The 11,782-nt window shown below is 41.9% G+C and overlaps 1 pseudogene; it reads left to right on the forward strand.

Annotated features, from left to right (window-relative positions):
- The first annotated feature begins 11,395 nt into the window (after positions 1–11,395).
- Positions 11,396–11,513, forward strand: LOC126425783 (5S ribosomal RNA; annotated as a pseudogene).
- Positions 11,514–11,782: the final 269 nt, after the last annotated feature.

The following is an 11,782-nucleotide window of genomic DNA, read 5'->3' on the forward strand; positions in this document are numbered from 1 at the left end:
TATAGGCAAATCTGCTCATTACCACCGAAGCAAGTTAGGTGTCAAATTCCTCTTCCTGTTATGATGTATAAAACTCTTATGAAAGGTGTGAAATTGACCTTCATTTATTCTGCCAGCTTACAACAGATCGACGTGCTACTCTCTCCTGTGTAAAACTCTTCATCCCCAAATAAATACTGCAACCTACGTGTTCTGAATCTGCTTACTGTATTCACCTCTTGATATCCCTCTCTGATTTTTACCCCCCCCCCCCCCCCCTCCCACACACACACAATAGGCAATAGAAGTATATTCTGCAATAATCGACGTTGTTTACATTTTACTCTAATTAGATAACGAAGGATAACTTCCGAGAGTTTGGTTAGGCAGGCACCTAAGAGAACGGCTTAAATTGTTGCATGCAAAACGAGGTTGCTTTGATAAGTCTGGTGAATTTCAATGGAAGAATGGAACATTTTTGTTGCGCCTTCATGGTTGGTAAGCTTGATTATTCCAAGGGTCGTGTGAAGAAGTTCAACAATGTAAAGCGCACAGTTTATTGTTGACCACCGTCTGGATTGTTCAGTGTTTCGACTACGGTTTTGCGCTGTTATTAAACATTTACATTCCATGGTTTGGACAGCCGCAAAAATCAAACAAAAATTGGATTAAGTTCACGCTGACTCTGCACCATCCATAACGACCATTTACTTTTGAATTAATGAATTTAAATGTCGTCGGACAAACACTGAAGATGAAGATCGCTCCAGCCGTCTAATTGAGGTCATCATAAAGGAAACTATTGACATAATCTACGATACAGTAATGCAAAACCGACGAATAAAAATTAGTGAGATTGCTGAGACTGTGGGCATCTCAACTGAGTGAGTGCATAATATCCTGCACGGAGAATCGACTATGAAGAAGCTGTGTGTGAGGTGGATGCCGCAGTTACTCACAGTCGAGCAAAAGCGCATCCAGCATGACATTTCAACACAACGTCTGGCAATGTTAAATCATAATCCACAAGACTTTTTTCGTCGATTTGAGACTGATGGTAAACCTTGGACCCATCATTACACACCAGAGTCAAAAAACGGCAGTCAAAACCATGGACAAAGGCTGGTGAAAGTGCACTGAAGAAGGCAAAGACCATTTGTCAGCTGGCAAGGCGATGGCTACTGTTTTTAGGGATTCCCTAACATTAACAGTCACAGATGATTTGGAGAAAGGCAGCTCCATAACTGAACCCTATTATGCTTCGTTGTTGGGTCGATTGAAACTTGCAATGGGTTAATAAAAGACCAAGGTTGGCACGCAAAATAGTATTTTTTCACCAGTATAATGCAGTATCCCACACGTCAGCGATAAGAATGGCGAAAGTAGATGAATTGGACTTTGAATTGATTCCTCAGCCTCCGTACTCGCCAGACATAATCCCAGATGACTTGTTTCTGTTCCGTAACTTGAAACTTTGGCTTCCTGGGAACAAATTTTCATCAAATGAGGAAGTCAACGCCTTTTTTGCAGAATTAGACAGAATCATTTTTCCGATGGGATGAAAAAACTGGAGGATCGCTGGACCAAGTATATTTCCCTCAAAGGGGACTATGTCGAGAAGTAAGGTATGTTGTTAACGAAACAAATGTTTTTTCTTGCTCTTTTACCACACTTATCAAGTCACCCTCGTATTTTTCCTTGTGACAAAGTATTTTTCCTTGTGACAGTCGATAGCAATCCCTGCGAATGTCGATGTTGCATGGGACGTTAGAATGACGTCACGTTTGCAGAAAATCTCGTGATATGAGTGTTATCCAGCTGTTCACACCAGCACCAGCGAATAGCGGCGAAGAATAATAACTCGATTTTAACGGTGGACAGGACCGCTGTTCATTTGCTGGGAAACATGGTTTCGATTAAATTAACATGAAGCAGATAGGCAGTAGCCTTTTGATTCGAATGGAGATCAGTATCGTTTGGATTCCAGCTGAAGTCAGTTTAGTCTTGACTCAATCGAAGAGCATACAGTAGTCGTGGGCATCGGGACTGGCTGCTATATCTGTGCTCTCATGCGGACGATTTTTTGCAAATTACAGCCTGTCAATATAGGATAGAATAATGATTTTCTCCGCCAGACTATTTACGTGGTTGTGTGTCGGGAGTTGAGTGTTGGGATCCGAACATCCGAAAGCTAATGTAAAAGTAATTTCATGAGAATTTTTTATGTAGTGACACTGTAGGCACTGCAACCTGCTGTTGACCTTGTTTGTCTAAGAAGAGGCTAATTTGCATAGTTTGGCGACGCTTGGTTGGGATCAGAGATCCGACTGTTCTGCGATTTATTAAAGTAGTATGACTGTCGTGCTCACTGAAGGATAGTTGAGACATAGCGTTTGCAGATGGTTGTGGACTTTTAGGCACTGTGGGGGAGAGAAGCGTCATTATGTGGTTAGGAGATTTTTGGCAGACACAACATACGTGTGGGTGAAACTTTATATTATAGCAGCAGTGGATAATTTGATTTTATGATTTGGATTCACAAGTTTAATTTTGGTCCTTATTGGAGTGAACCGTTTAAGCATGGAATCATTTGACCAAGCAAATAAAGCTGTTTCATCTACTGGAAAAAGGGTAAGTTATGAGTTGTCAGTTTAATATCTTTAGTTCATGCGGTATATCGGCCCAACGCCTGAAGCAAACCTGTAGCTTAATTTTTTTACATGTCAGTGGTTAAGTGACGGTTGCCCTTAGTGATTTTTGTTTGATTTATTTTTACCACTCAATAGGGAGATCCCATACCGCCGATTAACTACAAAAGAGAAATAAAGTATTATTCTGTTCAAAGTGAAAAATAAAGTGTCCCGACTTATCAATAAATAGAATCCCACTTACTGATTGCCAAAAGAAAGAAAAAACGAAAAATAATTAAATAAAAATAAACAGGTTCAAGAAAAAGAATTATATAAAGTAATCCAGAGAAATTTAAAACATAAATGGCAAAGATATTTAAAGTTTATTATTAATTCAAAAAAAGTAATTAAATTGCCAATGAGGTTTAGGTGATATTAAATATTTTGTGAAGGAAAAGTTCCAAAATGTGGTAAATTTCAAGAATGTTTGCCTATCGAAACTGCGATCCCCAAACGATAAATATCGAACGTGCGATTGTAAATCGATCACACGACTGTGGTGTCGGGAGTTACGATAAATTTTTCTTGCGTTGCTACAGAAACCTATACGATTTGTGTCGGTAGTGAGTTGGAATGTTTGGTGTCGCAGACGTAATAGTCACGAACGACAGTGTACCGGTCGGTGGACCAAATAGAGTTGGTGTAGTGGACGAGTCGCGCATAGCAAGAAGGAAAAACCCGAGAGGACGACCTTCAGAGAATGGAAATCGAACACATTTGGGTATTCGATGGCATAGAACGAGGGTCACGGAAGTGTTTTGTGGTAAAGTGTGTCCTCCAGGGACAAGATAATATTAGTCGGTTTGATAAATCTTTTTGTACTGCCCGATAGCAAAGTGGTTACAGACGGCTTTCAGTCCTACAAGACACTGAAAGCAGAAGGAGTCAACCATTGTGTAGAGTTCGTATCTTCCGATGATCCCAGTGTGCATACGCACTACATCGAGCGGCTGTGTAAATCAGTGAAATCTTCCATCAGAAGGAAGAGCGGCCGGGAGAAAGAGACCAACTTTACTTGTTTCAATATTTGTATTTCCATAACTTGCGATTGCAAGGAAAAATTGGCCGATGTGACACTACCAACATTTTTACGTGACATGGCAGAGTCTAACCAGGTTACGGCAAAAACGGAACGCTACCCGTGGCATACACATCAAACGGACTTTTTGACAACAACGTCGATGACGAGTGAGGTAAGTCATTTCCTTTGTAATTACAAGTATTTTAGTCAACATTTTTTTTTTTTTTTTTTTTTTTTTTTTTTGTAGTTGCTGTAGTGACCACTGTAAGCAATCCTCATAACTTCCGCCACCATAGTCACGTAGTCGAATAACTTCTAGTATCCGATTCCTCTCGTAGGCTTTGAGTAACGACGTCATACGTAAGGCAAAGACGCTACGTATAAGGGATCTATGTAAGCAAGGATCATACTCGTAAACAAACGAATGTAGCATGCCATAAAATTACAATCGCATTCACGCAGTTATTTACCTAATCATGAATTATATCTAAACGAACTGAAGATAACGAGAATAAATAAGAACAAGAATTAAAAACAAATTTTCATGGCTGATAAGAAGTATTCTCGTAATTTACGCGAGTAGAAAAGCACAGAGAACCTTTAAATTGCATTACTGTAAAGCACATGGTGAAGCATATTGTTATAAAACAGCATTAATTTTACTATTGACTATGGAATCTAACGGGAGAATCTCCGGAAAGTTGGGGTTTTGGGCGGGGAGAAACTAAAACGTAACAGCAAAACGGGCAAATGAAATGAATGAAACAAATACGAAACAGTAGCATGAAATGTGGAGTAACCGACACACTAAATTCGAAAAGAAAAGCCAGTACATGACTAACGAATATCTACAAAAATTAAGAATATTGGGATAGATAACTAGAGTTAACCTATGTAGGTAAAATCCAGTTACAGATTCCAACCGCTCCATGATTCATATGTAAAGTATTTTTGCAGTTGTATGCATTGAAACTTAATAGCATTTCTACATTTGTAATTGCTCCCTAAAACTACTGCGGTGTATAACAAAAATTGGAATCGCTAACCTTCATTATCGGTCACTTCTAGTTGCCGAGTCCAAAATTAATAACTTTTTTGCAGTAGTTCAGAGAGAAATTACAAGTGCAGAAACCATATTAGCCTACATTCTAGTGCACATGTGTGCTGAAAAAAACGATATGGTTAATGAATCGTCGAATGACTGGAACCGGTAAATAGAATTGACCTATATAGGAAGGTAATTCTAATTACTGATTCCAACTATTCTATTATTCATAATTTTGGACATATTTGCAGTAAATCTGTGGACTGTGTTTTTGTAGGATTTCTAGATTTATTATTGATCTCAGAACTACTACGAAAAACTAATAAATATTGTAGGGACAGCTTCCAGATTTTTCTCTTTTTCGTACTAGTGAAGAGAGAAATACCACATGTACATATCATGTAACACATTAGAGCACACACTTTTTGTTAAATTGGTCTAAATAACGAACCGTGAAATGGTTGGAATCGGTAACTAGAATTAACCTATATACGTCAATTTCAGTTACCGATTCCAGTATTTGTTAGACCCTACTGTTTGTCAATTCTCGTTACTTGTGTACAAGTCCCGTTATATTTAACAAAAAGTATTAAAATTTAACACTGTTTCACAATATTATGACTTCATGATGCGCTATACTGTTCTGGGTTTAAAGGGTCTCTGGGCTTTTCTTACTCACGTAAGTTACGATATTAATTTACTTCAGACATGTACACTTCTCTTTTTCTGTTCTTATTTATTTTCGTTACCTTTAATTCTTCTCGGTATACTTTGTGGCTAAGAAATTAATCACGTGAACTGTGTTTGTAGTTTTATCGTATACTACATTCGTTTGCTTACGAATATGATCATTTGCTTTCAAAGACTGCCTCTATGTAGTGTCTCCACCTTAGGTATGGTGTCATTGGTCATAGCCGACGAGTGGAATCGGACACTAAAATTGAACCCACACAGCAAATAAGTGAGGACGTAAGTTGCAAGTGGTACTCTGACAGAAAGCGTTTGGCGCAGGGAGGAATTCATGGCGGGCCGCATCAAAATAGTCAAAAGACTGGTGACTTTCCCTAGAGTTGGTGAAAGGGGGTTGCAACGACAGGGACGTCATAATATCTCTGTAACTCTGAAATAACTTCATCAAAGTTAGCACACAGTTCACTTGGTGTCTGTAGAAAATTACTGTGACAGTAAGACATCCACAGCACACCTATTGATAAGGGTTCGGATAAAATACGTAGCATAAAAGTATAACTCAGGAACGTCGGGAGCGATTTCGACCAAATCTCATATACACATGACCCACAATTGTATAAAAATTATGTGTCACTTACTACCTCTACTACCTGGTTGGAGGTGATGATGAAAAGAGGTGTCATGTAGAAACGTCTGAAAAAGATCCTGTTTGTATTTCTTTCTTGTAAGTAGTTGACTTGCGAATGCTTCAAAACTGCAACGCGATATCTGTCTGTTATTTTCATTGACGAATGCATCAAGCACACGAAGAGAATGAGCACTGTAGCGAGCCAATAATTTTACCAACATGTTTCAGACTCAAGGTCATTCCATACGGCTCAATGCCACAGATACATTTAACGACATGTCTAGAGTCGCACCGTGTAAAACAGAAGAGAATCAGGCGGGTGCCAGCGACAGTTCATTTTCTCGAAACGATAATTAGTTACTGACAGAAAGAATTACAAGTTTCCTCAGAATTCAGATGAAGTGCCGGCCGGGGTGGCCGAGCGGTTCTAGGCGCTACAGTCTGGAGCCGCGCGACCGCTACGGTCACAGGTTCGAATCCTGCCTCGGGCATGGATGTGTGTGACTTCCTTAGGTTAATTAGGTTTAAGTAGTTCTAGGTTCTAGGGGACTGATGACCTCAGAAGTTAGGTCCCATAGTGCTCAGAGCCATTTGAACCATTTGATTAACATTGTAAGGCCACAGTTTGACGTGTGCGCAAGATAAGGCATTGAAAATGTGAAATGCTGGTACATTAACAACCGGTGTAACCGTCACTGATGAATGCAAGCATACACACGTGCATGCTTTGTGTTGTATAGGTGCCGAATGTCAATTTGTGGGATGGAGTTCCATGCCTCTCGCACTTGGTCGCTTAACACAGGCTCGGTTATGCTGTTTGTGAATTACGCTGGGGTTGTCATCCGATGATGTCCGATATGTAATCGATTGGAGACAGATCTGGTGATCGAACAGACCAAGCAACGTGTTGACGCTGTATAGCGTGTTGGGTTACAACAGCGGTATGTGAGCGGGTGTTATCCTGTTGGAAAACACCTCCTGAAATTCTGTTCATAAATGGCAGCACAACAGGCCGATTACAACCAGACTGACGTACAGCTGTTTTGCAGTCAGGAGGCGTGGGATAACGACGAAAGTGCTCCTGCTGTCATACTAAATTCCACTTCAGGTGCAGGTCCAGAGTGTATAGCACGCAGACGAGTTGGGTGCAGGTCCTCAATGGCCTGCTTCTAACCAAAATACGGCCATCACTGGCTCCCAGCCAGAACCAACTTTCATCAGAAAACACAGCATACCTTCATTCTGCCTTCCAATGAGCTCTCGCTTTACGCCACTGAAGCCACAAATGGCTGTGGTTTCGGATCGGCACGCTACAGGGCCTGTCCTTGAAGTAACCGTATTGTAAGAGTTCGTTATGTCACTGTGGTGCCAACTGCTGCTCAAATTGGTACGAAGCGCCTGACACACGCCGAACACGAAGGTCTCCCCTCTTGGTAGCGCCACGTGACTGTTCGGAGTTCGGTTTTCTTGGGACTATAGATTCTCGTGACCACCCCTGTCAGCAGTCACGTATAGTGGCTACGTTACTGCCGAGTCTTCGTGCAATATCGCAGAAGGAACATCCAGCTTCTCGTAGCCCTAATACAGGATCTCCTTCAAACTCAGTGAGGTGTTGATAATGGCGTCTTTGTCGCCTGAACGGCATTCTTGACTAATATCAACTCACCACTTCCAGTCTCTAAAGTAACTAAGGCTAACGACCGTTACAACGTGTATTTAAGGCAAACCTGATTTACATCCTCTTAGTGACACTACTAGCGCCACTTTTATGCGACTGGCGCGAAATACGAATAGACATCACGTATCAGATGTAGAAACACGCCTACCAACTTTCGTTTATGTCGCGCAACTACTTCCTGGTGTTTTTCCGTCAGCGCCACTTTTATGCGACTGGCGCGAAATACGAATAGACATCACGTATCAGATGTAGAAACACGCCTACCAACTTTCGTTTATGTCGCGCAACTACTTCCTGGTGTTTTTCCGTCAGTGTATAAAAATAAAAATAAATTTTTAATATAACATATTTTTAAATCGAAGTATAAAATAATTACTTGTAGCCCCATAGAGACTGCTAACACCATGCAGATTGTCCTAAAAATTTGTGCTAGAGAATTTTTAACATCTATGACAATAATTGTAAGATTTGTAACCAAAAACGTGGGACACATGCATGCATACATTATTGATGCACGGATGGTGCACCTTCTAGCTGTTATCTATTGCCCGATTTTCGTTAAAATTCTTACAAGTATTGTCACAGCTATTAAAAATTGAAAAGTGCAAATTTTCAGGACTATCTGTATTAAGTTAGGAATCTGCATGGGTTTAGTCCAGTTTAAAAACGTGTTATATTAAAAATAGATTTTCATTTATATAATTATTTTCTGCTTTTTAGCCTTTTTGTGTGAAATTTCTCGATGGATTTTAAAAATTTTGTTGAGATTATATTTTGTATTTAGATAATTAATTATTTATATGCAGAGTGGTCAGGAACAGTCTGAAACGCTTGTAAGGGTGTTTCTGGAGAGGTTGTGCAGTGAAATAAATTGTTAAGAAAAAATTCGATGGTTGCTCCGTTTCCGAGTTATGTAGCACTGAAATTAGCCAGTTACATAATAGCACATGCAAATTCATGTGGCCTGCCCGACGCGGTACTGCCAAGCATGTTCTTCGTTTGGTTCCCTAAAACCGAACAAGAGAACAACACAGAAACTGGTCATGGGACGATAGTAAGAATGTAACTCTCTGTCGACTGTCGAGCTCTCTCGTGCGCTATCATCTGCGTTATGAGAAGAAGCGACACTAACTGTATGTCGCAGGATGTTTGAATTTGCGAGCTCAACGACCTGATTGGCTAATTTCAGTGCTACATAGCTCGGAAACCGCGCATCGTATTGGAGTTTCTTCTTAATAATTGTTTCGCACACAAGCCCTTACAAGGTTTTCAGACTGTTTCTGACGACCCTGTGTATGCTACCTTTCTACAGGCAGCTTTGCCCCTGAATGCACATGCCACATAAATTGCACGCGTCTCCTCCTCTCTCTCTCTCTGTCTGTTCTACCTGTCTCTCTCCTCAGTCGTCCACTCTCATATTGCCTGGAATAATTCCAATTATACGTGCATGCTCTACACATCGGTGCTGCAGGGCAGCTGAGATGTCAGATACTGCTAAACATTTTCACTCCCATCTCCCCTCCCGTCTGGACAGACAGACAGGAAAAAAAGGAGTTAATATTGGATTGTGGTCTGTTCTGAGCTATGTATCAAATTTCAAGTCTGAGGCAGCTAGTTTAAAATCAACCGCAGAATTTTTTTCTACCAAATAAGCAGATAGAAAAGAAAGTGACATTCTAAAAACGTGTTAAAGTCCGTACGTATTATAAAAATGTATAATATGTATGTGTGCGCGCGCGCGTGTGTGTGTGTGTGTGTGTGTGTGTGTGTATGTATGTTTCACATCTCCTCCAAGAGCAAACTTGGTACGCTTGTTCCTCACTGTCAGGCAACAAGTGCTGTGGGGGTAAGAACCACCTAAACTACCATAGTTCAACGAGATGCGCGAACTGCCGCATTCTACGTGGCACTCATTAAACGCCTTTCTTCTGAGCTACTAATTTTACTCGCAATAAATTTGGCAGGCAGTATCGATATAGGCCGCTAAATGCACCTACAGAAGTATATCATGGTACCTTACATACCAAGGAGAAAGTATATCATGGTGGTACCAAAAATAGTTCAGGAGATACGACGTCATAAACATTGAGAAACGTGAAAAAATTTCGCATTACGCATGAAGTTTTATTCTTTATTGCTCACACACTCCTACAATGGGATCAACTTAAGGTAATCACTGACATTTGGAAGCGCTTTTGACAGCTTTCAACTGCGAGGCGCGAACGGCTGCAGGGGAAACTATGAAGTGGCGTTGCCGTAGAGACAATTACAAAACCGTGTTTTAGATACACGAAGCAGCTGCGCCCAGCGTACACAAAGTGTTCGGGGGTCGTGTTTCATAGTTTGGATACCATACTGACACATTTGTACAACTGCTTCATTATATCAAGGGTGTTTTCACGAATAGATATAAAGGAATTTTTTTCAATGCTTCACTACAAACACAGTTAATTTTTTTGTTTTCGTTTTTAATAGAAATTGACGAACTGAATAGCCAGACAACGCCGGGTTTGTCGGCTACTATATAAATCACCACGCCACGAAAATTCCGTTACAGGTGTAGGTTTTGACCCGCAAAGGAGGCATTGCAGTAGATATCAGCGGAAACACCTGACCCCTTCACGTGCATTTACTCGCAGCAGAGCGGGACGGGCGATATCGGCCTGAACGGCCGGTCGCATCTGCATAGCGGTCGATTGTGGCGCCGGCTCCGGGCTGGCTGTGGCTACTGTGTCCGGCGCGCCGTTTTTGCCACCCGCTGCGCCGCGCCGCGTCGTATCGACCGCACCGCACCGCACCCCACCCCGCCTAGCCTATCCTATCGCCGCGTCGCCGCCGCCGTCGCCGTCGTCGCCCACGCTACCAAATGCTGCTGCTGCTCGCGATCTCAGTCCACTGACGCTGCAGTCGGGGAAACGATAATGCACGGAGCATCTCTAAACGGAACAACGGAAATGTCCGTACGGCAATGTGGGCACGTGGTTACGTTACTTGAGCACAAACAAGACGACCAGCAGACCTGTTAATCATGGACTTCGATGAGCCTAAGAAATGTTTCGGACAGGGTCGGATCGAGACATTTTTGCATACAAGCGACTTATCAATCTGCAACCCCCTCACCGTCCTGATCCTCCACCGGCGTGCTCTCGTTTTCCCTCGAACACTCTCACCTGCATCAGGTTTCGCAGCTAATTCTGATACACGCTGTATATAAACCTCAGCTTGGCGTCCCAAGCGGCCACTACTACTTGTGTTACGCCTCGTATAGAAATCTTAAAATTGTGGCGCCTCTCAGATGGGGCTTGTGTCGCTTGGACCTTAAACCGGCCCTGTGCTGAGTACCCTGCTAGCGGCTTTTCCGAGAAAATCGTTGTTAAAGTTTTATGCGTACTTCCTACATGCATAAAGTTACCCGTGTTTTTGTTTCGACCAAGTGAAAACACTGCAGGGGCTGTCACGGCGGCAGCAGAGGTTCGATTCCTGACCGTTTACATTCTTTTTTTACTTTTTAATATTATCCTACACGATATTATTAAATAGTATATGTCATGCAAAATTATTCAAGGATAGTCATTTTCATTGTTGTCATTTCATGATTAAATCAGTAATTATAGAAAACTTTCTTTAAATGTGTATTCCGTTTATGGTTCGTAGTTATAATTCCGCCAACGGCCTTGCCGCACTGGTAACACCGGTTCCCGTCAAATCACCGAAGTTAAGCGCTGTCGAGCTGGGCTAGGACTGAGATGGGTGACCATCCGGTCTGCCGAGCGCTGTTGGCAAACGGAGTGCACTCAGCCCTTGTGACGCAAACTGAGGAGCTACTTGATTGAGAAATTGCGACTCCGGTCTCATAAAATGACATACGGCCGGGGCAGCGGTGTGCTGACCGCATGCCCCTCCATATCCGCATCCAATGAGGCTTGTGGGCTGAGGATGACACGGCAGCAGGTGGCTACCGTTGGGCCTTCGAAGGCTTGTTCGGAGTTTGGTTGTAGCTTAGTAGTTAAAATTCTAATTATTTGGACAACGTTCGCTTGATTCGTGGGAA

This window comes from Schistocerca serialis, chromosome 1 (genome assembly GCF_023864345.2).
Source record: "Schistocerca serialis cubense isolate TAMUIC-IGC-003099 chromosome 1, iqSchSeri2.2, whole genome shotgun sequence".
NCBI classification, from domain to species: Eukaryota; Metazoa; Arthropoda; class Insecta; order Orthoptera; family Acrididae; genus Schistocerca; species Schistocerca serialis.